The sequence below is a fragment of the Mesoplodon densirostris genome, chromosome 7, assembly GCF_025265405.1.
Source record: "Mesoplodon densirostris isolate mMesDen1 chromosome 7, mMesDen1 primary haplotype, whole genome shotgun sequence".
Classification (NCBI taxonomy): Eukaryota; Metazoa; Chordata; class Mammalia; order Artiodactyla; family Ziphiidae; genus Mesoplodon; species Mesoplodon densirostris.
The window spans coordinates 117872884-117900757 of record NC_082667.1 but is presented as its reverse complement, the minus strand read 5'-3'; the positions used below and the strand labels follow the sequence as shown (position 1 = coordinate 117900757).

The 27874-nt window shown below is 40.7% G+C and overlaps 1 protein-coding gene across 1 annotated transcript in view; it reads left to right on the top strand.

The window, feature by feature from the left end:
• The first annotated feature begins 843 nt into the window (after positions 1 to 843).
• The window catches only part of CDON (cell adhesion associated, oncogene regulated), a 98956-nt gene continuing 71925 nt past the window's right edge, over positions 844 to 27874 (top strand). Inside the window, exon 1 of the mRNA XM_060103793.1 lies at positions 844 to 976. The gene's annotated coding sequence lies outside the window, so the exon portion shown is untranslated. The remainder of the gene's footprint in view (positions 977 to 27874) is intronic.

Here is a 27874-nt window from a genome sequence, read left to right as displayed (position 1 = left end):
TTTGTTACCTGCCTGCGTGTATGTGAATGCAGGGCGGGTGTGATGGGAATCAGAGGAAACTGCCTAAGAATCTAAACACTGAAAGTGGTTTAAAAGCGAAGGTATCAAAAGCGGGAAGCTGGAACCACAAAGCAGATACTAGGTACGAGCCAAGAGAATGGATGGACTGACTGGCTTCGCACACTACTTTGGTGGAGGGGTGAGGGGCCGGGCCTGGGCGGGGAAACGGGGGAATGTGTAGACCAGTAGTGGACCCGCCCCAAATGCCGCCTCTCCCGGGGAAGTAAAGGTGAGGGGAAAGGGAATGAAGGCATTATGGGAAACTCCGGGAACTGCTAAGGCCGCTCATCCTCACCCATCCTAAACCAAAGCAGAGACTGACTTCTCCTTTCCTGGGGGAGCTCTCTCGTAGAGCAAACAGGAGGGGGACTGGGAGAAGGACCTGCACAGAGCGCCCCCCCCTGCACGTTGGTACGGCCCATTCCCCCCCCCCCACGCCGCTGATCTGGCAGGCTGCGCGCGCACCCTCCGGCGGGGCGCGGGCCGTCGGGGAGCTACGGCCTCCGCGGCCGCGTTCCCTCCTCCACCTCCTCGCGTGCTCCTCGCTGGCCCAGCGCCCGCCGGGTTACGCGCCCGCGCGCCTTGGAGGGGAGGAGCGCGGCCGCGGGGGCGCGCCCCGGTGACTCCGCCCCCCCCGGGCTCCCCTCCCCTGAGTCCCGGGTGCCCGGCTCGCGCGGCTCGGTGTGAGGAGACTGGGACCCGGCGCCGCCCGCCCCCACGCCCCCGCCCCGGCGTGCGAGGCGCCGCGCCCTCCCGCTGCCCTGCCCGGTGCATGGAGGGGCCCGTTCGGATCGCAGCCGCCGCTGCCGCCGTAGCCGCCGTAGCCGCCGCCAGCGCGCGGGGGATGACCTGGGGGTGGCTTTCGGAGCCGGCTGCCGCTCAGGAGGTCTGGGGGCTTAGCCAGCCCTGCTTAGAGGTGCGGGGGTGGGGTCCCACCTAAGGGTGGGCGGGAGGGGTGGCCTGGGGACACCGGGCTTGGGCGCCACGAGGCTTGGGAGCTGGAGGTCCGGGGGCGGGCTGGCCGGAGTGCCCGGGAGGGCGTGGGGGTCCAGGCTGCGTGCGGGGTCTGGGGAGGGCAGCTGACTGATGCGCAGTGGGGAGCGCCTACGTCCCCAGTCCTCGGGAACTCTGAGCCACCTCGTGGGAGGAGGCGGGGTGAGGTGTCAGTGACATGATTAAATCTGTTTGACAATGATCTGCTGGGGCAGGTGAGATGCAGCATAGCGGAGAGCACGGGGCGCCGTCACGTTTTCCCAAGGGAGCGGGGTCCCTCGCCTCTCTCAACCTCCATCCCCGCAGAGCGCCCGCGAGAGACAGTGATTTATGTGTAGGGAGAATCAAGAGAAATTTCCTGCGCAATGTATCTTTCTCTGCCTTCACAGACTCAGTGACTTCCCAGCCCCAGGGAGCGTATTTTTCCTTCTCCTCTGTATAGATTTCTGTGGATTGCATTATCATTTGCTAAATGCATTACAGCTCGCTATTTATTTCACTCTGCAGCTTCCAGACCTTTGTTGCATTCTCTCCACATCTAGGAACTTCAGTAATAAATCACCGAGGGGGCTAGAGAGGCTCTCTCGCCTTTCCCTTCATTGTTCTCCCAACCCCACCAAATCAGGTGGAAAGCTCTCCAAAAGGAGCTTTCTCCAGAATGCCTGCCTTTCCCAGTCCGGACTCCAGAGGGTGGCAGGTGCCTTAAGGGCAGGCTGCTTTCCAGTTGAGATCTAGAATTGAGGGAACCTCATTAACAGAACCTCTGTGTCCTGAATCAGACACCTTGAGAAACAGAAGATAGGACTAAAAGGTAACATGAGATTTAGTCTCAGGCCAGTGGCCAGTAAAGATGAAAGAGGCCAATTCTGATTCCATGCCTCACTGATGCCACAACCCACAGATTCTCCAGCTGACTTTTGGAATACCTAGTGGACGGTGTCTACTAGGAAAGGGTGGGGAAGAGGCTGGAGAATGAAATGGATTTATTCTCGGTATAATTAAACGTTCTATTACATTTCATAGCTCATTTTTTGGGGGTAGTTTATTTTAGCTGAAAATGCGGGGGTACTTCAACTTTTAGGACAAGATGAAAGAAAACTCCAGAAAACTGTAAAATTTAAGTTAGTGCTTAACTAGAAAGCATTCTTAGGAACCCAGAGAGGCACCAAATACTGTAGTTTCTGTTTTGCACATGTTGAAATGAACTACCTCATACTTGAAATTATATGAGAAGGATGGAGAAAAAATGTTTCATTTTCTAAAGACGTGACCTGGGTGTGTGTTTGGCAGTGTGGAGCAGACACATTTATATTTCTATAAAAAACACACAAGTGTATATTGTTTAACTTTCATGCAAAAACTCGGATATAGTATTTGGGAAATCTGTCTTCGTTTGAATAGTTCAGTCAACCAGGAAAATCAGTTACTAGAGGTACCGCGCTATTGTTTGTGTAGTAGCTCACTTGCGATGCTTTGATTGATTGCCATGGTTCTCATCAACCTCCTCTTCTGTGGAAAGTACTTAAACAGCTTTGACTCTCCAGCCGGGAAGTACAGAGAACCCTTAGGACTTGGAGCATGCTGATCTAGCTTGTGTCGGTTGGCTTCTAAGTCAGTGTTACTCCTTGCCTTCTTTGCAGGTGGCTTGACTGTGCATGGGAGGAATTAAGTTCACTTTAAGATAGGACTTCCCCCACCTCTGCCCCCATCTTCAAGGTGTATATAAAGAGGAAGACTTTATGTTGGATTAAGAACTTTTGCCTTAGGGCTGGGCTCTAAAAAGGTCAGGTAAAACCTGTTGACTAGCTCTTGTGCTTTCTTCTTATTTTTCCTCTTTGCCTGTGTGCTTTCATGACTTTGTGGATGATTTCATTTATGGTTTTGTCAAAATGTAAGTTGAAGTAAAATGTGTCTTCTCTAGAAATGTTTCTTATGCAGGCATTTAGACTAAAAATTGGTATTGTTCCTAAGTAAAATCCTGGAGAAATGCTTTCAGGAATTAAACATTATTGTTGTGAAATCAGGCTGGAGATAGGAAATTAAAACTAATTAAGTGAAAAATCTGTTAGTTTTAACACATCGTTACGTTAGCCACTGCCTTGTGATTAGCATTTGTACTATGTAGGAGTGCAGATAAGGCAACACATCGCAAGAGAAGATGAGCTGTCTAGAGATAGCCTTTCTTTAGATATATGATCTTACTACTTAATAGAAACTAATTAGATTAGAAAGGGAATTTGGAGTCTGGTTGCTAAATAGATTGCTCTGAAGGACTTGATTCTTCTGTGGTTTTTGATGGGTGCTTTTTTCAAGAAATTTTGTTAACTTGAATTAGAGAATGCTTTATTGTTTTTATTGAATTTTTATATTGTAGACATTTCATTGATTTATAAACATTCCATTTATAAATTTTTGTTGTGTATATGGTACTAACTCATTTTCAAGAGAATGGGGAGGAGGGCTTTACTTGATTCTTTTCAATTGCAATTAAGAGATGGTATATGGAATATACTTAATGTTACTTTAAAAATATTGGATTACAATTAAATGAAAAACTGGCTGTTGGGGTTTTTTTTTGTTTTTGTTTTAATCCTTCAAGTTTTCCCTCATTGTTCGTGCTCTTTCCCCCATTGTCAGGCTTAAAACATACAGTATCATTGTCATCTGTCCCCTGAATAATGGTCCTGAGGTGATATTATTAATGTGGCTTTTTAAAATCAAACTAATTATACTTGCCTAAAAGAGCCACATGTGTGTGATTCTAGCTGCCTGGTGCCTTTTGAGAGCCCTGGAGACAAGCTAGTGAATAGAGCTGAAAATTCATTCTGTATTTGATTAAATGGAACAGACTTGCTGCTCCTTACCCCAGCAGGGGCGATGAGATCTCTTGATCCCCGAAGCGGCTCCAAGACCCTGGGAATTCCATTAGCGAGCACCTGAGGAATTTCTGCCCTGCAGTGCCTTTTTTGTATGTGTGTATGTGCGTGTGTGGAAAGGGAGGGGAGCCGAGTGGTGGTGGTGGGGGGGGGAGGGTGGCGGGTGGGCGGAGAGAGGCTACATTAGAAGACTCCATATGTTAGCAGATCTAAAATCAAGACAGGACTTAACAGCTTATCTTGTAAGCGAAGAGCCCAACCCAAAGGCAGATTGCTGGTCAGGACTTTCTTACAAGCACAACCGTGGTGATGTGTCTTTACTCTGAAGTGCACGCCGCTGTAAGTACAGAAAGTCACTTTTCTGCTTTGCCTCCGAAGCACAAGCATATACACGTTGCAGACTGGTAAGTTTTCTCTGAATGATCTTTTGATAAATATGTAAAATCGTGTTACAGTTAGGTCTTGCCTGTAAGGGCTGCTTTTATTGTTTTAATAACTTTTCAACCCAGAGCAAAATCAGCCTTTTCTGTGAAGCAAAGTATTTTGCAGAGATGAAATGCTTGTTTGAATAGGCATATTTGAGTTTGCTCTTTTGTTTTTATATGACTTTTCTTGTGTTTTTGTAACATTATTATTACAGAATTTAAATTCATTTAGGGTATCTCTCTTTTCTGTTGTCTTTTGAAGAATTCTTTCTGATTGCTAGTATTTGTTAAGGCATCGCTTTGCAGACTTGCCAGCAGCTGTGCGTAAATGAAAATATATCTACCAAAAATATCCTGTAAAATCTTTGGAGCAAAATTTTTGAGAAACATCAGCGTGTCTTCTTCTCCCTGCCCCACCTCCCCTGCCCCTGAATAATTTTTGGATACAGACATTCCTCAGAATATGAGCCCAGTTTGATTCTTGTGTACTTTTCAAGGAAGAGCAGTTCTGAATCTTGGATGGTCTAGTTAATTGATTTTCCTCTTCTGAGAATAGTTAAAAATGAATGTGAATTCCAGTGCTTGTAGTTTTCAACTAGTGCAGAGTGCAGTAGCCTATTTGATGGTTAATTTGATGTATTTTGTTTCTGATTAAAATCATCTTGTGTGTCACACTTCTCTCCATCCTATTCCCGTGCAGTCCTCTACCAGATTCTCCTTACAATACTAAGTGTTTAGAAGATAAAGAAGCCTTTTAGAGAATATTTAATTTTTTTCCCACCTTCATCCTGGGCTTGCCTTCTAGTAGTATGGCCAGATTGAAAGAACTCTGGAATGAATGGGAGTAAACACTAAAGTTAACATTGGGCCTGTCTCGGTTCACAGTTGTTCAGGCACTTTGCTGTGTGATGTATTTTGATGGCCAGAGATAACGAAAAACTACCCCAAAGCACATTTTGTTCTGCTACATATCAGTTGGAATGTGAGTCAGGACTTCAGTTCTTGAGAACCAGTGATGTGCTTTTAACCATAGAATTAAGGAACTGTGAAGTTCCTTACATCCTACTTGAGAGGGGGAAAAACACACAGGTTATGTTACTGAACTTAGATATATTCTGCTTACGTTTTGTTACAAAATTTTTATATTGCCCTAATGTAAACATATAGCTTGCTTTTCAGCTATTCTTGACATAGACTAGCTCATCTCTTTTTATTCATGTGAGCTGGGGCAGTGATCTTGACCTAAGCCTTGGGTTCCTCATTGCTGAAATGAGGATAATAACCATAGTATCTGTTACCGCTGTTGTGTGGATTACATGAGATACTGAAAGTAAAGTGCGTGGCACATTGTAAAACCTCTATGAATGCTGGCTGCTGCTATTTTAAGTAACTCCTCCTGTACATGTTAGTCTGTTACTTTGATCCAGAAATGATTTCTTTTGAAGATTAAATAATGAGGAATTCTCTGAAGTTAGTAATAGTGTGGGCACGTGGAACTGCTATAGTTTCAGTATGCTACAGTTTTCTTCATTTTGCAATTGAAACTTAAAAGGCACTTGGAAACAATATGTTGCAATTTTTTTCCTGATTGAGGTATAATAGAAAAACGTACACAAGTGTACAGTTAATGTATACTCAGTGAACAGCCAGATGAAGTGTCATATATGCACATGTGTGGTAACCGTTAGCCAGATCAAGATGTAGAACATTTCCTTCATTGTGGAAGGCTCCCTGGTGCCCCTTCCCAGACTAGCCCACCACCCCCAGCAGACGACAACCATTTGGACTAGCCTCACCGTACGTGAGTTTTGCCTGTTCCCGAACTTTATAAAGGTAGACTCATACGATAAATACTCTTTTATATCTGGTTTCTCGCACTGCTCGTTATGTCCAAGGCCCATCTCTGTTACTGTGTACGGTAGGAATTTATGCTTTTAAATTGTTTTAGCGTCTTTTGCCTGTTTTGAAATTCATAGTAGTTCATTTTGTTGGCACATTGAGCATGTGGTCATTGAGAAAACAAGAAAATAACAACATTTCTTCCTAAATTATTAGAAAATCAGATCCCAGTCACTATCTTAGAAAAATAACCATGACCTTCTTTTTATACATAAAGTTGGGTTGAAGGTAATATAATCACCTTCAGTGACAGTTCCATAAACCAAATCTTTTGATAACTGCATTCATTTTATGTGTGTGTGTGTGTGTGTGTTTTTAGAAGCAAAGGGAGGGAGCCTCAAAAGAGAGAAGGACCACCTAAGGTAGCTTATAACCTTCATGCTTAGGATTTAATACTTAGAATGGTACAGAAGTAACCACTAGCTCAGCAATAAGCACAATATTCCCTAAGAAGAAAACAAAACAACACAGTGTGTTCTGGAAAAAAAAAAAATCCACCAATAGTGGAAGAAAATGGAGCAAGGATGTTGTTATACTACAGGAAAATTTTGAAGAATGGGACCTTACATTTATATCAGGAGGAAGAATTTTGGCTACTAACTTTCTGAACGGTTGCTGTCAGGCTGTGCTTATATGTTTGGAATTTCTGTTTGTGTTGTTGGGATTCCCTAATATGCTAAATAAAATTTATTTCACTAAACAATGAAACAAGAATACAAGGTGATATTGATGAATCAGAAGTGTGTTTTTTGTTTTTCATTTTGAAAGGGGCTGCGGTTGAGGTTAATAGCTTGCCATCATCATATTTCTGTTCTTGGAAATGTTGATGAAGGATTTTCTGGATGTTCTGCTTGAACACAAGCCACTTCTCTCGTCGGAGACATTGTCTTTTTCAGCATTTGTAATTTTATTAAATCTTATTATTCATAGCTTCTTGACACAAGGTCATTCTTCACATACAGCCATGTGCAGGATGGGTTCCTCTGGACTCCAGAGGGGGCAAGTTGTCCCCTTTTCTCTTAATTCAGAGCACCAGTGGCCAAGACTTCAATGGGGGTGGGAGGGGTGAAAGAGTAATATGAGATTCATCTTTTGTCCCAGAGGGGCACTCCAAAGATTCAGGTTTTGTTTCAAAAGAAGGAAGAACTGTTGACAAATAAAATTGCCCCATGTTTGGAAAATGCTCCTTTGAAGAGGCATGAGCTCCTTATTACTAGATGTGTTGTAGTGGCATATGGAAAAGATGGTGCGGTAAGAATCTCTTCCTTGGGTGAGAGTTGGGACCACGTGACCTCCAAGGGCCTTTGCCTTTTAAGTCCACTAAACAGGCTCTTGTGGGGGAGCTGTGCTACTTAACCACCACATACAGTAGTCCCCCCTTAACCCAGGGTTCTCTTGCTGCAGTTTCATTCCCCTGAGGTCAACTGCAGTCCAAAAATATTAAACAGAAAGTTCCAGAAAGAAATGATTTATAAGTTTTAAGTTGTGCACTGTTCTCAGTAGTGTAATGAAATCCCGTGCCATCCCTCCCGAGTTCCCCAAACCTTCAACGTTGTTCTGCTCCTGACATCCAGCCATTCACTTCGTCCTGCCTCGGTGATCCAGGATCACCTGAAGCAGATGATCCTGCTGACGTATCATCAGAAGGTCAATAGGAGCCTAAGGCTACGTCACAGTGTCCACATCAGTCACCTCACTTCATCTCATCCAGTGGGTGTTTTGTCATCTCACAGCATCAGCATCGTCATAAGAAGGGTGATTACAGTACAATAAGATATTTTGAGAGAGAGAGACCACATTCATGTAACTTTTTTTTATTTTTTAGTTTTTTTTCATGTAACTTTTTTTTTTTTTTTTGCGGTATGCGGGCCTCTCACCGTTGTGGCCTCCCCCGTTGCGGAGCACAGGCTCCGGACGCGCAGGCTCAGCGGCCATGGCCCACGGGCCCAGCCGCTCCGCGGCATATGGGATCCTCCCAGACCGGGGCACGAACCCGCATCCCCTGCATCGGCAGGCGGACTCTCAACCACTTGCGCCACCAGGGAGGCCCTCATGTAACTTTTATTACAGCATATTGTTAAAATTGTTTTATTGTTACTCTCTTACTGTGCCTAATTTATAAATTAAGCTTTATCATAGATATGTATGTGTTGGAAAAAACATAGTATAAATAGGGTTCAGTACTATCCACAGCTTCAGACATCCACTGGGGGCCTTGGAACGCATCCTCTGTGGATAAGCCGGGGACTACCGTACCTAATTTTGGAGGGAGAAAATGTGTAAAAAAAGTTCCAAACGACCACTGGATAAATAAATTTTCTCAAATTCTCCCTAGTTTAAAGTTGAGGAATGCCTCTTCTTGTTGACCCTTTTCACGTTAAATGTAATTTAGTTTATCACTAACAAGTAAATGTCAACTATTCTTTCTTTTTTACTTAAAGAGAGAACAGGGACCTTTCCAAAATTCTATCAGTATCAGAAGCGAAAACACTTTACAAGTATAGTATTTGCTACCATTTTAGGTAGGTACACACCTGAATTTACTTGAAGCCCCTCTGTTGGCCGAGTTATTTATGCACTCCTACAGCAAATTATATGTAAAGTAAAAATAAATAAATGTATCTCTTGTCTCTCTACCTTCTCTCCTCCACCCCAATTTTTCCACACTTGAATTTCAAGAGAGAAATAACTCACGGAGGGAGAAAGGCTGATATGAGTGACTTATCCAAGCAACAAAGCTGTATTCAGGATCTTTTCTGGAGTCCATGGTTATTTACTATAACCAGGTACACATCTGGTGTCTTTAGATATATGTTAATAATTTATGTTAATAATTGCTATTTAGAATGATTGAAGGGAGTATAGAATCCCGAATCACCAAAATAATATTTTGTCTATTTTATGAAGCAGAAAAATATAATGAGTTTTGTCTGTTTTGTATTGACGTATACCCATACAACCGTCTGAAGCCTCTTGTAACCTCTGAGTGGCTCTCTCTCTTCTCTGTCACCGTTACCTTACCCTTCCAACTTCCTTTTCGAATTTGGGGAAGGGGATCAGAGAAGATGAGACAAAATGTGAGACAAAAGAAGTATCTTCGTGACTCCTTATCAAAATGCTGCCACCTCACCTCCCTTGTCTCCTCTCTTGGTTTTCCCCGCTTCCACATCATCCATTTTTCTACATTTTGTCAGAGGAATGATCTTCCAAAAACATAAAACTGATCGTGTGGGCCTCCCTGGTGGCGCAGTGGTTGAGAGTCCGCCTGCCGATGCAGGGGATACGGGTTCGTGCCCCGGTCCGGGAAGAGCCCACATGCTGCGGAGCGGCTGGGCCCGTGAGCCATGGCCGCTGAGCCTGCGCGTCCGGAGCCTGTGCTCCGCAACGGGAGAGGCCACAACAGTGAGAGGCCCGCGTACAGAAAAAAAAAAAAAAAAAAAAAAACTGATCGTGTGACTGCTCTCCTTAACATCAGTTTCTTCAAAGGCTCTGACTCCCTTATTAAAACCCAGGTCTTTAATAGGGCACACAGGGGTCTTTACCTACCTGGTGCTTCTGCCGTCCTCCACCTACCTTGCTTTTTCTCTTGCAGTCTGGGAACATGTCTCTCGTGGTGCTGATGTTGTGTCATCATTTTGTATGTGTCTCTCTCATCCTTATCTTAATCCCTAAGGACAGACAATGTGATTTTCCCTTGTATGTATCCCCTCTCACCCCTTTCCTTGCCCTGTGCCTAACAAATACGAAACCCAAATATCCCGAACGTATGAGTCCTAAAGTGGTGCTTCTCAAACTTTAATGTGCATTTGAATTTCTTGGGGCGGGGGTGGGGGGAATGTTAAAAGGCAGATTTTGATTTCGTAGGTTGTGGGTGAATCCCAAGATTCTCCCTTTCTAACAAGATTCCAGATCATGTTGATGACACTGGGTGGACCACACTGAATAGTGAGTTGCTAAACTGTCACCTCTAGACCCGTGAATGATTTCAACACACAACTCTGCTCTTATAAAGCAGAAACTAATGCACCATTGTAAAGCAATTATACTCCAATAAAGATGTTAAAAAAAAAATCCAGTGAAATCAGTGACTCTGCATGTCAAGTTCAGGCATATCACAGCTTCAAGTAATGAAGGTTAAAAAAGCTTTAGATAAAGAAAAAAATAGTTAAATATTGAAGATACTAGGACATCTATTGTTACATTATTACTGGAATGCTGGCCAAACATCTTACATATTTAAAATGCATATTTTCATTCTGTGCTACATTAGTTTGTGCCCAGAGAGCTGATGTCATGTTTTGTCTGTTTTTTAAATATGTAGTATTAGAGGAGTTTTCCTGGATATCTAGGTATTAAAAAGTACATTCTGCCTTCTGTCTCTTGCCAGGGAAATTTCTGACAGTTATTGGCTTTTTAGGTATCAGAATAACAGTAATTAGTATTTTCTATTTTACTATCATTTGAAGTCTGTTTAGTGAGTAATTGTACACACTGTCTGATTGGAGGTGAAATTCGCAAGGGGGATGAATGTCTAACGGATAAAATACTACTTTTATCAGGCTGTGAAATTACTGTAGTGACATCAGAATTTGGCAGCCTCTTTTATTACAATAAAAAGAAAAATAGCATCCTAAGCTAGGGATAAGATTTTTCTTGCCCATTTATTTTGGCTTATTTTCATGGTTTTGGCCTCAGGGCGTGTGTGCAGCAAAATAGCACAGTGAATAACAGGCAATAAGAAGGAGTGAACATAGTTTCAGCTGGAACAGATGTACTGTTTAGTCACTCGTCTCTATTTCAGTAAACTTCCTCCCAGATTGGTGAGTATGAGGTTGTGAGAGTGGGTATGAGGAATCCCCATCTATGAAGTGGAGTTAAGCTTCATTACTTCAGTTGGTGTTCCATAGCTTGCAATATATTGAAAAAGTTTGTTAATTGGCTGTTAAAATGGTCATGTGAGGGGGACTGTCTGAATGTGATTATGAACGCGGTTGTACAGTTTTGTAAGAAAGGTGCTAATTATTCCTCTTTATAAACACCAGTAAAGTAACATCATTTGATTTAAGCTAGTGTTTCCTCCTGGCCTGTTCACTCCTGTTGTGAAATTAGTCTAATTAGGCTTTTAGATATTGCCATGATTTAATGACAGCTCATGTACCAGGATTTCAATTTGGTTTCCATGCATCTGAGCAGTTGTTCCAGTAGATCTTGGGACTGCTAAATCCTGAGAAGATATTTTTATGGTTCTTAACATATTATTAAAACTCCTGAGTAGAACCACACTGGTCTTACCATTGTGTTGCGCCCATAATTTACCTTTTGGGCTCTTCTTACTGTGATCACTTTTTTTTTTTTTTTTTTTTTTTTTTTTGCGGTATGTGGGCCTCTCACTGCTGTGGCCTCTCCCGTTGCAGAGCACAGGCTCCGGACGCGCAGGCTCAGTGGCCATGGCTCACGGGCCCAGCCGCTCCGCGGCATGAGGGATCCTCCCTGACCGGGACACGAACCTGTGTCCCCTGCAACGGCAGGCTCTCAACCACTGCGCCACCAGGGAGGCCCTGTGATCACTTTTTAAACAAGGCCATTTTAGTGTTTCTTCCATTAAGTCTTGGATGTTCTTCCAAAATGAAATTTTAAGATTTGTTCTACAGTAAGGAGGATTATAGTACTAATGGGTTAAAGTAGATTTTAAACCTAATTCTGCATATTTACTTCAACTGAATAACATATTTTCAAGTCATATTATGATCTGATTAGAATTGGTTCTGATCGCTGTCGTTTCTTTTGATTTCTATTTATTGACTATCAGGCACACTTCCTTTACTATGGCTGAGTCCTTTTTGAAATTAAAACAAATACAGATAGATCAAACTTCTACCCTGAGTTCCTAATTCCAAGCTCTAGTCATTAAGTTATTCATGTTTTGACTGTAGACCTATATAAGCTCTTTCATATAATTTTCATCATACATTTTAGAGCAAAAGATTTTTTTTTTTAACCCCATGGCTAACTAAAGCCAATTTTGAGTCATTCTAAGATGGGTTGTTAACTGTGGTCTCCTATTAGGTTTGGAAATGAAATTGTCATTATTTGTTATTTCTTTTGTGTTTAAGGATGCATTTTAAAAGAGCTATTGTCACAGTGGTTAGGTCTTAAAATAATTACACATTTGTCACTGTGACAGCAGCCATGGTGAGGTTTTTAATCATACAGTACAGCTTGTGCAGAGATTTGATATCCATTTTTTTGCAGCATCAAACAAATTTTAGCTCAGGGATTTGACTAGATACATCTTAATAATGTTAATAAGAGTCTTATAGCTAACTCCCAAAGTGGGTTTCTAAATGTGAGCCTAGGAAGTTCAGGCTATATCCCACCCCACAGCAAAATAACAGTAGAAATTGTTTTAAAGAAAAATTGTCAGTGTTTTACTTCTTTTGGGATTTCTCTTCCAGATAGGTAGATTATTAGGAAAAAGATAAGGAAACAATTGGCCATGTAGAACAAAGACTTTAACCCTTGATCAGATCCATGTTTTCTCAGCTGGGTGTTGTACACATACACAGAATACTTAATTAGTTGTGATTGTAGATGTCAGCTGGTCATGGAATCAAATTAACAGGCACCACATATTAAACTCCTGAGGCCTTCAACGACTAAGAATGAGAGACTGAGTTTTGAGTTTTTCATTTGTGCAATTAAGAATTTTTTCCCCCTTCATGTTGGAATGTGAGTTTTCTGGAAAAAGAATCCCTTCACTTGACATTTCCTAGGCAAACAGAGTCCCCACTCGCGTGTAAAAGTCCTTTCTAATTCACTGAGAAATACTAGCATCTTTTGTCTCTGATTCACCTAGAGGGACTGTACTACAGGTATACTTGGGCAATTTAACGATAAATAATATGGTGACAAAGGAGTGAAGTATTGCTTAGGTAAAGCAGGGCCCTTGTCTGTTTGAGTGCCCTGCAGACTTATCAGAATGATGCTTCCAGAGGATTGGGAAAGGAAAGACTGTCCTGTCTGGCATTGCATGCACAGACAGGCACAGAAGGAACCAGGACCCTCCCCATGCTCACTCGGCTCCTAGCTGAGGAGTTGCTAGGTCAGTTACAACTCCTGTCTTGTGGTTCTTTTTATTCCATATACGAAATAATTTTCTCCTATCCTTTATTTCTAATTGTCATCATTTCTTAAATAATATTATAGAGTCCTTTGTACTTTGCAGAGTGTTTTACAAGTTTTTTTTTTTCTGTTTACAATAATGTATGAGACGGTAAAATTTTCATGAGAATGGAAATCATGAAGACAATAATGATCGAGCATTGGTTTCACATACAAGAGTTTTAATGTAGTTCAAAGTTGGGTGATCTTTAAAATATCTCTGCCGATAATTTGAAACTATAGTCTTTCTTCTCAAGCTTTTTTTTTAAAAGTATCTATTTATTAAATGGCTGCATTGGGTCTTAGTTGCAGCACGCGGGATTTTTCGTTGAGGCGCACGGGTTCTTCCTTGCAGTGTGAGGGCTTCTCTCTAGTTGTGGCGTGCGGGCTTAGTTGCCCCGTGGCATGTGGGATCTTAGTTCCCTGACCAGCGATTGAACCGGTGTCCCCTGCATTGCAAGATGGATTCTTAACACTGGACCACCAGGGAAGTCCCTTTCTTTTTTAAGCTTAATTTAAGTTATAATTGCACATTCTTAAATTCTAAGGTTTTTGTTTTTGGCCACATCGTGCGGCTTATGGGATCTTAGTTCTGCCACCAGGGATCGAACCCAGGCCCAGAACAGTGAAAGCACCGAGTCCTAACCACTGGACCACCAGGGAATTCCCTGTTTTGTTTTGTCTTTGACGTTTGTAAACCACAAACTCTGCATTCTAGATTCTATTGACCTAATGGAAGATATTGAGATAGTGAAGTGAATTTTGCCCAAGGTAAAATTGACTCCCAGGTGTCTTGTATTTTTAAACTCTTTCCTCTTTAAAGAGGTCTTTTTATTTTATTTTATTTTATTTTCTAGCCACAGGGATCCTTGCTTTCTAACGCATTTCTTTAAGGCTGGTACTTGATGCTTAGAAATTCTTTAATAGTATATTCCAGCTGAAAGTGAAGTTTGAAAGCCCTTTCGAATTGTATGACAGTAAGGAAAATAGCAAAGGGGGCTTTTTAGAAGTAAATCTCATTTTACATTTGTGTCTTTGCTCGTGGAATAAATATAAAATCAAATTGAACGCAGTTTCTCTTAACATTTGTTCCACGGTGCCCCTGTGTCCAAAGCGTGACAGATGATGTCAACACTTAATCTGACTTTCTTGGATATGTTAGAAAATGAAGAAAATGAATACAAGCTTTGCAACTTTAAGTGATTCCTCTAGTATCGCTTTTGTCAATCGTTAGCTATTTGTTTTTCATTTTATATCACTGTATCATATTGGCTACAACAAATGTTAATGCTACAGCAGTTAAAGATAGCTCATGTGTTCTTTCAGTGTAGATCAAAATAGTCATTAGCTGTTTAATGAGATAGTTTAAAAGTAGTTTTGATGACCAGACTGAGAAGGAAAGAAAGAAAAATAATATTCTGAAAGGCAAATCTTGCCCCTCCTCTTGGGCTGGAGTGAAGGCTGAGTTGTAAGAGTGCAGAGTCCAGCGCGCAGTAAGAGGTGTGAGGCTGTTTATTTTCACTCTGGAGATGTATATACTACAGAAGGAAAACTCTGGCCTTGCTTAACCTAAGCAAGTCATTACTTATCTACGATCTGGCAAGCAATTTGATTAAGGTTGACACAGCTCATATAATATCAGAGCCAGGCTCTCTTGATGATTGATGAGGCTTGTCTGTAAGTTTTTTTTTTTTTTTTTGAAAGGAGAGAAAAACAGAACAAGAATGAATACTGTTCAGCTCTCTAATTGCCACGTATAAGCCAAGTCTATAATGTAGTTTTATCTGTAGTGGTTAATATGTATTAATTTGTATGCTATTTTTAATGTTACAATTAAATGGCTTTAAAATAATATTTTTAGGTCAGCAGGTTAATTTAGCTTATACAGGATTAAATTCTTGAAATTTTAGAGATCTTGCTTCATATCGTAATATCTTTCTTATGGTTTTCTTTAATGTTATACTTTTTTAAAAAATTTATTTTAAATTTATTTATTTTTTTGGCTGCGTCGGGTCTTAGTTGTGGCTCGTGGGATCTTTGTTGCGGCGTGCAGGCTTCTCTCTAGTTGAGGCATGCGGGCTCAGTAGTTGTGACGTATGGGCTTAGTTGCCCTGTGGCATGTGGGATCTTCGTTTCCTGACCAGGGATCGAACCTGCGTCCCCTGTGGAATTCTTAACCACTGGACCTCCAGGGAGATCCCAGATGTTATATATTCTTTAGTCTAGTGGAATTTTTAACCTGTAAGGAATTTTCCTCTTTATTTTCTAATGAAATTGAGTTATTTGCAAATCTTTGGCTTTAACCTAAGGCATTTCAGCCCCCTGCTTTCTCACTATACAATCATGATTTGGACACTTGTATTAGCATATCATTGAGTGTTGCTGCTGACCTTTGCTACGTTATTTGTTCCTTATCTCATTCTCATTACCAACAGATAGATTCTGTGTGTGACTGGAATATGCCAGATGTTCTTGGCAACACTTTAAATCATTAGTCTACATATAGTGCTGCGTCCAATCAAAGAAGATCATTTCTTGTTTTTTTATCATTCATACGCTACTTAGTAGAAATGGGTGTAGGACCAGAAGAACTCTCTCCGCCTTATTATTATTATTATTATTTTTGTGGTATGCGGGCCTCTCACTGTTGTGGCCTCTCCCATTGTGGAGCACAGGCTCCGGACGCGCAGGCTCAGCGGCCATGGCTCACGGGCCCAGCAGCTCCGCGGCATGTGGGATCTTCCCGGACCGGGGCACGAACCTGTGTCCCCTGCATCGGCAGGCGGACTCCCAACCACTCCGCCACCAGGGAAGCCCTCTCCGCCTTATTTTAAGTAAATTGAGCATAAGGAATTTCCAGATTAGTGAAACGATTGAGTTGAGAATGAATCAGTTTTCTGTAAATGGATTTTCTTAACCTGGGAGTTTTCAGGCTGTGGCTCATACAGGTTTAGACTGGGGTAAACTCTGGAGTCAGAGTGCCTGGGGTCAAAACCAGACTCCACCGTCTTCTAGTGATATAGCCTCTGTGTGCCTTAGTTTCCTCATCTGTATAATGGGAATGGCACCTCATTAGGCTCTGGGATCACCTCAGTGAGTCCTCACAGAGTGATTGGCACTTGGTAGGTGCTTCTTGGATGTGAGCGGTTGCTGTCGCTGCTTCCATGGCTGTTATGTTAGCGATAGTGGCAAAATATTACTGCCATGTGGCTGAGTTAGACACTGTCAAATATAAAATGAGTAGGGATTGAACTTTGTGGGGCTCTAAGTGTGGGAATAAGCTAGAATTGATTATATGTTGTTGTTCTTGAGTTGGTTAGGACTTGGCTCCCATCACAGAGACTGGTTAGGTTAGGTGACTGATGTAATAGCTGATGGGGGCATGTTTGGATGAACTCCCATATCCCCAAACAGCTGAATACCATCTTAACTTTCTTGCCCTAGATTTCAATTTTGTGTCTTTGAGATCTCCCCTTTCTCCTTCTCATCTCCCTAGACTCAATAGAAACATACTTTAGTACCAGGAAAATAAAATTTATTTTTAGGCATGAGATGTACTTCATACCTAGACTTACTGACATAAGTTTGCTTTTCTTCTTAAAAGCAAGGGATGTCTATTATTGGAACCCTTTGATAACTCTTCTTGATAATTTTCCACCAAAAGTACAAATGTTGCTATCTATGGGAAATCCCAGTGCTTTCTAGAATTTTGATGTATATGTACTTAAATAATGAGTTTGACTCTTAGGTCTGTTCTTCCAGTTTTCCTATTTTTCTCTTGGGCTTAGGTATGGTCAGAGCAGATAAACACTTAACTGGGATTGGTAGCCTCGAAGATTGCCAATAAAGTACCATTCCCACGTTGTTTCAAAAGAAGAAAAAGAATAGATATGGGATCATCAGATGCCAGTCTTTGACTTGGAGAAAGTCACACCCCAGCCACTCCCTGGTGTGTTTCTCACTGGCCAGGGTAAGCCCTCAAGTGACTATTGAACATTGATATTTAGCAGTGGAGGGGGATCCAGAGAACTGGAGCCAGGAGCTGTGGAATCAGAACATGACAAGGGGGGCTGCATGCACCCCTTTCCAGCTGACTGTTGGCTGTTTGTCCTGCAGTTCCTTTCTGTCATCAGCAGTGACAGTAATAATGCTTGAGGAAGGAGATGTTTGTCTTACTTTTTTGTTGTTGTTGTTTTAAATATTTTTTAAGGTAAGTTCTGAGAATTCATCTGTTTCTTCTACCCTACAGGTTGGCCTCATTATTGTATTTTTATCACTGGAATCTGGGTTTTCAGTACAGTACTTTTTGTAGCAATCATGAGCATGTTTGCAGGAGAAAACAGTGTACCGCAACTCTAAAATGCACAGATTTTTAAGATATTCCATCTGGGGCCTATAAAATAGAGAATAAAGCTTGGTTGAATTGCATTTATGAGTTTTCTTAAAGTAGTGGTCTTGGTGGCTGTGGAATTGGGTAGCATTTACAAGATTCTTTTAAACATTTTGATTTTGGGGAATGTGAATCTAGTATTTGAAACTATAATTCTTGTCCTGTCACACCCGTTCTCAGTTGAGATTTGCAAAGATGCGTGTGATCAAGGAAATAGCTTTGCGTTTGATTGGTTAACATAATGTCTTAACCGAGATGATAATGTCCTATATTTTGTTAAAAGGGGTAAACACTAAAACATGAATAATGTGTGACTTCTTCAAAGGGAGAAATTCTCATAAACCCCAATGTTGATGAGATAATTTTATTATGAATCTCATTTAATTATGTACAAATAAACTAGATGCAGACTTCTTATAAAACTAAATTTGCTAATTGTGACAAAACCAATATAATTCAGAAATGTTAAATCTTAAAAAATTTTTTTTATGTTGTCAGTATTGAGTTTAATAGTAGGAAGATATTTTTGCTTATTTCATATTTCACGTGTGTTTGATTTGATTCTTTTTTTTTTAAACATCTTTATTGGAGTATAATTGCTTTACATTGTTGTGTTAGTTTGTGCTGTATAACAAAGTGAATCAGCTATATGTACACATATATCCCCATATCCCTCCCTCTTGCTTCTCCCTCCCACCCTCCCTATCCCACTCCTCTAGGTGGTCACAGAGCACCGAGCTGGTCTCGCTATGCTATGCGGTTGCTTCCCACTAGCTATCTATTTTACATTTGGTAGTGTATATATGTCCATGCCACTCTCTCACTTTGTCACAGCTTACCCCCTCCCGTTGTCCTCAAGTCCATTCTCTACGTCTGCGTCTTTACTCTTGTCCTGCCCCTAGGGTCTTCAGAACCTTTTTTTTTTTTTTTTTTTTTAGATTCCATATATATGTGTTAACATACGGTATTTGTTTTTCTCTTTCTAACTTACTTCACTCTGTATGACAGACTCTAGGTCCATCCACCTCACTACAAATAACTCAATTTCGTTTCTTTTTATGGCTGAGTAATATTCCATGGTATATATGTGCCACCTCTTCTTTATCCATTCATCTGTCGATGGACACTTAGGTTGCTTCCATGTCCTGGCTATTGTAACTAGTGCTGCAATGGACGTTGTGGTACATGACTCTTTTTGAATTATGGTTTTCTCAGGGTATATGCCCAGTAGTGGGATTTCTGGGTCCTATGGTAGTTCCATTTTTAGTTTTTTAGAAACCCCCATACTGTTCTCCATAGTGGCTGTATCAATTTACATTCCCAGCAACAGTGCAAGAGGGTTCCCTTTTCTTCACACCCTCTCCAGCATTTATTGTTTGTAGATTTTTTGATGATGGCCATTCTGACTGGTGTGAGGTGATACCTCATTGTGGTTTTGATTTGCATTTCTCTAATGATTAGTGATGTTGAGCAGCCTTTCATGTGTTTGTTGACAATCTGTATATCTTCTTTGGAGGAATGTCTATTTAGGTCTTCTGCCCATTTTTGGATTGGGTTGTTTGTTTTTCTGATATTGAGCTGCATGAGCTGCTTGTATATTTTGGAGATTAATCCTTTGTCAGTTACTTCGTTGGCAAATATTTTCTCCCATTCTGATGGTTGTCTTTTTGTCTTGTTTATGGTTTCCTTTGCTGTGCAAAAGCTTTTAAGTTTCATTTGGTCCCATTTGTTTATTTTTGTTTTTATTTCCATTTCTCTAGGAGGTGGGTCAAAAAGGATCTTGCTGTGATTTATGTCATAGAGTATTCTGCCTGTGGTTTCCTCTAAGAGTTTTATAGTGTCTGGCCTTACATTTAGGTCTTTAGTCCACTTTTTAAAAATTAATTTATTTTATTTATTTATTTTGACTGTGTTGGGTCTTTGTTGCTATGCGCAGGCTTTCTCTAATTGGGGCGAGCGGGGGCTACTCTTAGTTGTGGTGCGTGGGCTTCTCATTGTGGTGGCTTCTTCTGTTGCAGAGCATGGGCTCTAAGTGTGCGGGCTACAGTAGTTGTGGCTTGCGGGCTCTAGAGCATAGGCTCAGTAGTTGTGGCACATGGACTTAGTTGCTCCGAGGCATGTGGGATCTTTCTGGACCAGGGCTCGAACCTGTGTCCCCTGCATTGGCAGGCAGATTCTTAACCACTGCACCACCAGGGAAGCCCTCTTTAATCCATTATGAGTTTATTTTTGTGTATGGTGTTAGGGAGTGTTCTAATTTCATTCTTTTACATGTAGCTGTCCAGTTTCCCCAGCACCACTTATTGAAGAGGCTGTCTTTTCTCCATTGTATACTCTTGCTTCCTTTATCAAAGATAAGGTAACCATATGTGCATGGGTTTATCTCTGGGCTTTTTATCCTGTTCCATTGATCTATATTTCTGTTTTTGTGCCAGTACCATACTGTCTTGATTACTGTAGCTGTGTAGTATAGTCTGAAGTCAGGAAGCCTGATTCCTCCAGCTCCGTTTTTCCTTCTCAAGATTGCTTTGGCTATTCGGGGTCTTTTGCGTTTCCATACAGATAGTGAAATTTTTTGTTCTAGTTCTTTGAAAAATGCCATTGGTAGTTTGATAGGGATTGCATTGAATCTATAGATTGCTTTGGGTAGTATAGTCATTTTCACAATGTTGAGTCTTCCAATCCAAGAACATGGTATATCTCTCCATCTGTTTGTATCATCTTTCATTTCTTTCATCAGTGTTTTATACTTTTCTGCATAGAGGTCTTTTGTCTCCCTAGGTAGGTTTATTCCTAGGTATTTTATTCTTTTTGTTGCAATGGTAAATGGGAGCGTTTCCTTAATTTCTCTTTCAGATTTTTCATCATTAGTGTATAGGAATGCAAGATTTCTGTGCATTAATTTTGTATCCTGCTACTTTACCCAATTCATTGCTGTAGTAGTTTTCTGCTAGCATATTTAGGATTCTCTGTTTAATATCATGTCATCTGCAAATAGTGACAGTTTTACTTCTTCTTTTCCAATACAGATTCCTTTTATTTCCTTTTCTTCTCTGATTGCTGTGGCTAAAACCTATGTTGAATAATAGTGAGGAGAGTGGACAACCTTGTCTTGTTCCTGATCTTCGAGGAAATGGTTTCAGTTTTTCACCATTGAGAACGATGTTGGCTGTGGGTTTGTCATATATGACCTTTACTATTTTGATGTAAGTTCCCTCTATGCCTACTTTTTGGAGAGTTTTTACCATAAATTGGTGTTGAATTTTGTCAAAGGCTTCTTCTGCATCTATTGAGATGATCATATGGTTTTTCCCCTTCAATTTGTTAATATGGTATATCACATTGATTGATTTGCATATATTGAAGAATCCTTGCATTCCTGGGGTAAACCCCACTTGATCATGGTGCATGATCCTTTTAATGTGCTGTTGGATTCTGTTTGCTAGTATTTTGTTGAGGATTTTTGCATCTATGTTCATCAGTGATATTGGCCTGTCGTTTTCTTTCTTTGTGACTTCTTTGTCTGGTTTTGGCATCAGGGTGATGGTGGCCTCGTAGAATGAGTTTGGGGGTGTTCCTCCCTCTGCTATATTTTGGAAGAGTTTGAGAAGGGTAGGTCTTATCTCTTCTCTAAATGTTTGATAGCATTCACCTGTGAAGCTATCTGGTCCTGGGCTTTTGTTTGTTGGAAGATTTTTAATCACAGTTTCAATTTCAGTGCTAGTGATTGGTCTGTTTATATTTTCTATTTCTTCCTGGTTCAGTCTCGGAAGTTTGTGCTTTTCTAAGAATTTGTCCATCTCTTCCAGGTTGTCCATTTTATTGGCATATAGTCGCTTGTAGTAATCTCTCATGATCCTTTGTATTTCTGCAGTATCAGTTGTTACTTCTCATTTTTCATTTCTAATTCTGTCGATTTGAGTCTTCTCCCTTTTTTTCTTGATGAGTCTGGCTAATGGTTTATCAATTTTGTTTATCTTCTCAAAGAACCAGCTTTTAGTTTTATTGATCTTTGCTATCATTTCCTTCATTTCTTTTTCATTTATCTCTGATCTCATCTTTATGATTTCTTTCCTTCTGCTAACTTTGGGGTGTTTTTGTTCTTCTTTCTCTAATTGCTTTAGGTGTAAGTTTAGGTTGTTTATTTGCGATTTTTTTTTTTTTTGGTTTTTTGAGGTGGGATTCTATTGCTATAAACTTCCCTCTTAGAACTGCTTTTGCTGCATACCATAGGTTTTGGGTCGTCGTTTCTTCATTGTCATTTGTCTCTAGGTATTTTTTGATTTCCTCTTTGATTTCTTCAGTGATTTCTTGGTTAGTTAGTAGTGTATTGCTTAGCATCCATGTCTTTGTATTTTTTACAGTTTTTTTCCCTGTAATTGATATCTCATCTCATAGCATTGTGGTCGGAAAAGATACATGATATGATTTCAATTTTCTTAAATTTACCAAGGCTTGATTTGTGACCCAAGATATGATCCATCCTGGAGAATGTTCCATGAGCACTTGAGAAGAAAGTGTATTCTGTTGTGTTTGGATGGAATGTCCTATAAATATCAGTTAAGTCCATCTGGTTTAATGTGTCATTTAAAGCTTGTGTTTCCTTATTTATTTTCATTTTGGTTGATCTGTCCATTGGTGAAAGTGGGGTGTTGAAGTCCCCTACTATTATTGTATTACTGTCTATTTCCCCTTTTACGGCTGTTAGCATTTGCCTTATGTATTGAGGTGCTCCTATGCTGGGTGCATACGTATTTACAATTGTTATATCTTCTTGGATTGATCCCTTGATCATTATGTAGTGTCCTTCTTTGTCACTTGCAATAGTCTTTATTTTAAAGTCTATCTTGTCTGATATGAGAATTGTTACTCCAGCTTTCTTTTGATTTCCATTTGCATGGAATATCTTTTTCCATCCCCTTACTTTCAGTCTGTATGTGTCCCTAGGTCTGAAGTGGGTCTCTCATAGGCAGTATATACATGGGTCTTGTTTTTGTATCCATCCAGTCTGTGTCTTATGATTGGAGCATTTAATCCATTTATATTTAAGGTAATTATTGATATGTATGTTCCTATTACCATTTTCTTAATTGTTTTGGGTTTGTTATTGTAGGTCTTTTCCTTCTCTTGTGTTTCCTGCCTAGAGAAGTTCCTTTAGCATTTGTTATAAAGCTGTTTCGGTGGTGCTGATTTTTTTTTTTTTTTTTTTTTTTTGCGGTACACAGGCCTCTCACTGCTGTGGCCTCTCCCATTGCAGAGCACAGGCTCCGGACGCGCAGGCTCAGTGGCCATGGCTCACGGGCCTAGCTTCTCCGCGGCATGTGGGATCCTCCTGGCCCGGGGCATGAACCTGTGTCCCCTGCATCAGCAGGCAGACTCCCAACCACTGCACCACCAGGGAAGCCCTCTCTTAGCTTTTGCTTGTCTCTAAAGTTTCTAATTTCTCTGTCAAATCTGAATGAGATCTTTGCTGGGTAGAGTAATCTTGGTTGTAGGTTTTTCCCTTTCATCACTTTAAATATGTCCTGCCACTCCCTTCTGGCTTGCAGAGTTTCTGCTCAGAGATCAGCTGTTAACCTTATGGGGATTCCCTTGTATGTTATTTGTTGTTTTTCCTTTGCTGCTTTTTTTTTTTTTTTTTTTTTTTTTGCGGTATGCGGGCCTCTCACTGTTGTGGCCTCTCCCGTTGCGGAGCACAGGCTCCGGATGCGCAGGCCCAGCGGCCATGGCTCACGGGCCCAGCCGCTCCGCGGCATATGGGATCCTCCCAGACCGGGGCACGAACCCGTATCCCCTGCATCGGCAGGCGGACTCTCAACCACTGCGCCACCAGGGAGGCCCTTCCTTTGCTGCTTTTAATATTTTTTCTTTGTATTTAATTTTTGATAGTTTGCTTAATATGTGTCTTGGCATGTTTCTCCTTGGATTTATCCTGTATGGGACTCTCTGCGCTTCCTGGACTTGATTGACTATTTCCTTTCCCATATTAGGGAAGTTTTCAACTATAATCTCTTCAAATATTTTCTCAGTCCCTTTCTTTTTCTCTTCTTCTTCTGGGACCCCTATAATTTGAATGTTGGTGCATTTGATGTTGTCCCAGAGGTCTCTGAGCTTGTCCTCAATTCTTTTCATTCTTTTTTCTTTATTCTGCTCTGTGGTAGTTATTTCCACTATTTTATCTTCCACGTCACTTATCCGTTCTTCTGCCCCAGTTATTCTGCTATTGATTCCTTCTAGAGAATTTTAAATTTCATTTATTGTGTTGTTCATCATTGTTTGTTTGCTCTTTAGTTCTTCTAGGTCCTTGTTAAACATTTCTTGTATTTTTTCCATTCTATTTCCAAGATTTTGGATCATCTTTACTATCATTATTCTGAATTCTTTTTCAGGTAGACTGCCTAGTTCCTCTTCATTTCTTTGGTCTGGTTGGTTTTTACCTTGCTTCTTCATCTGCCGCATATTTCTCTGTCTTCTCATTTTGCTTAACTTACTGTGTTTGGGGTCTCCTTTTCACAGCCTGCAGGTTCGTAGGTTCCATTGTTTTTGGTGTCTGCCCCCAGTGGATAAGGTTGTTTCAGTGGGTTGTGTAGGCTTCCTGGTGGAGGGGACTGGTGGAGGGGACTGGTATGTGTCTTCTGGTGGATGAGTATGGTTCTTCTATTTCTGGTGGGCAGGACTGTGTCCGATGGTGTGTTTTGGGGTGTCTGTGAACTTATTATGATTTTAGGCAGGCTCTATGCTAATGGGTGGGGTTGTGTTCCTGTCTTGCTAGTTGTTTGGCATGGGGTGTCCAGCACTGGATCTTGCTTGTCGTTGAGTGAAGCTGGGTCTTAGTATTGAGACGGAGATCTCTGGGAGAGCTCTCACCAATTGATATTATGTGGGGCTGGGAGATCTCTGGTGGTCCAGTGTCCTGAACTTGGCTCTCCCACCTCAGAGGCTCAGGCCTGACACCCAGCCAGAGCACCAAGACCCTGTCAGCCACACGGCATTTCCTCACAAACCAGAAGGGAAGATCCTTGAGGACAGGGAATATCCTTTTTTTTCTTGTGCCTATTACAATGCCTGGTCCATTGCAGAGACTCAGTGTGTAATAGGGAAGAACAAATCTGACTCCATACTGGATCAGTTTCTTTTACTTTAACCTTTGTATTTGATTGCTTTCGCTTAGTTGTACTCTGATTTGATTCTTTTTATTTTAAGCATGTTTAACATTAGTTTTTCTTCTTAATAATGGCTTGTGTTTAACTACTGGTCCACTATTTTGTGGGCCAGTCACTTTAAAAGTTCACTCTCATATATAATACTGAAAAAAATTAAAAAACCCATTTGATGAAGTGCATGTATGCATTAATATTTGCTTATTGTTGATGAGCCATAGTAATGTGGGATCTTTGTTATACATGTGTTCCTAATGTTGTGTTATACCATCTGCTATGTCATATGCTTTTCAAGTTTGGCACGCTTATGCTGCCATGAGCTAGAAGATGATTTACAACTCCTACTTTTTCTTTTCACCTGTTTCAAAACTTTCTTTGTATAGTATTCTGTAACATCATTTGACCTTCACAAGTCATAGATATGATTCAAAAACACAAATGTACATTGTGTACTGAAATCTTGTGTCATGTCTTCATTTTCTGGCCAATGAGCCAGAGTAAGCTTACAATAATTTAAGTTTCAGCAGTGCAGAAACACAGTGAAATGAAAAAAACAAACCATTTTCATACCTTCAAAAATTCATCTGTAGATTAAAACTAAAATAGAGAAAAAGAACTAAAACCTGGTAGGTTTAAGAATCCTTCCAGAGTGAGAAGTGGCTGTAGATTCACAGTGAACTAAATGGACATAAAGAGACCTGTACTCAAGGCTTTCCTTTTATTCAAGAAGGTGCATGTAGAATGGGTGAAGCAGAGGCCTGGGCTTGTCCCGGGCTGTCCCTGGGTTCAGATCTCACCTCTGTTATTTATTAGTTGTGGAAACTTGGGAAACTATCTGAACTTTCTGCATTTCTGTTTCCTCCTTTGTAAAATGGAAATAATACTTATCTTTAAGGTTGTTGTGAGGATGGGTAATGATATATGTAAACTCTTTCATCCATGAACTTAATAATTGGTAGTTGTCATTATTCTTTGGAATAATTAATCTCATAAGACAGATGTTTGGGGAATTCCCTGGTGTCCAGTGGTTAGGACTCAGCGCTTTCACTGCCAGGGCCCAGGGGAACTAAGATCCTGCAAGCCTTGTGGTGCGGGAAAAAGAAAAAAAGACAGATGTTTGGTAAGATGCATATATATATGTATATATATATATGTATGTATGTATGTATCTGTATTATATCTATCTATAAATGTATGTATTTCTACACAAAGCAATTTTCTGCCTAGTGAAAGCAAGAGGCAAGGGTGGTAAAGAGTTTCAGAATTCTTTGGCAAGGTTTTTCACACTGCATGTAGAGACCTGCTTCCTAAAATCATTTCCAAATGACCTGGGATTACCACTGGGAATGTATCATTACTCTCTTGTGCTGGGACAAAAAGGTGCCCGAGATGTACTGGCTAAAACATTTGAATCTTTCTCTGGTAGCTCTGATTTCAATACTTGTACAATATTTTTAAAATCCAGTTTTATTATTAGTTATCCTAAAGACAAACTTATTTATTTATGTGAATAAATTAGCACGTTGATATTGCCTGATATTGACAGGGGATGACTAATCTACCTGACGTGTATGTATAAATCAAATTAGCGTTGCGGCAGATTGCTTTAAAAAATGTATGTGGTTTTCCTTAGGTATTTATTTACCAAATTCTGAACCTAAGAAAAAGTGTTGACAAGATGTGAGACAGATTGACTTGATGGTTTTAGGGATATTTATAAATTTATAAAACTCTTTGTGGTTTGACCCAGTTAATTTGGCCAGTACTCTTTAAGTGTATTTGAACCGATAATTCCTAGAGAGTTATCTTCCTATTTAGAAATAGCATTGTGTGGTAGGATTTTGGTTACATGATTTTGACTATACAAAAGTTCATATCCCATTGCAGGAAACATGACTATGTACCATTAAAAACTTGATATTTTAGGGCCTCCCTGGTGGCGCAGTGGTTGAGAGTCCGCCTGCCGATGCAGGGGACACGGGTTCGTGCCCCGATCCCGGAGGATCCCACATGCCGCGGAGCGGCTGGGCCCGCGAGCCATGGCCGCGGAGCCTGTGTGTCCGGAGCCTGTGCTCCGCAACAGGAGAGGCCACAGCAGTGAGAGGCCCGCGTACAGCAAAAAAAAAAAAACTTGATATTTTAGTCTGTAACACCGATCTCTGTCATAAGTTTGTGAAGACAGTCTGCTGTATTTGTTTTAGCTACAAATCCTTCTGGCGATCCTAAAAGTAAGATTTCCATTTACCCACTGTTGGTCCTATGCCTTTAGAATGCTTAAGGTGAATATTTTGCTGACTACCGAGTCATTGCTGTTTGTGAGCAAAGTAACAGGGCTTCTGGTGTTAGCTCTAGTACCTTTTTTTCCTCTTAGATTTAAAAGGACCTCTTGATAACATGCATTATTTGAATTCTTTTCATTTTTGTGTATGGCTTTTCTGTACTGCTACATCATGTACTTTGATAGTCATTTGGCCTCAGTACCTGTCAAATTATGTTATATAACTATTAGCTATTGATTTTTAAAAATTGACATCATAAAAGGTAAGTAAATGAGTGTTCGCTTCTGTAGAAGACCGAATAAACTCAGTGGACAGATCATAAAGCTTTAGTGCTGATTCTCTTCAACATCTGTTTTAGAGTGTTAGACCGTTCCAATCATTTCTCTTTTGGTTTACTAGAATGTTTTTAAACATATTAAATTAGTAGTGTGTTAAGACATGTTCTAATTCCTAGGAACCGTTGCTGCGTTTCTCTCAGTGTACGTTTATTCATTTATCGACATTCATTAAGCACTCATTTTGTGCAGGATATTTCCCAGGTGTTGGATATACAGTGGTGAGCAAAATAGACATGGTTCCCTTCCCTCACGGAACTGACAAACTAGTGTTTAATCCAGGTTTGGTAGAATTT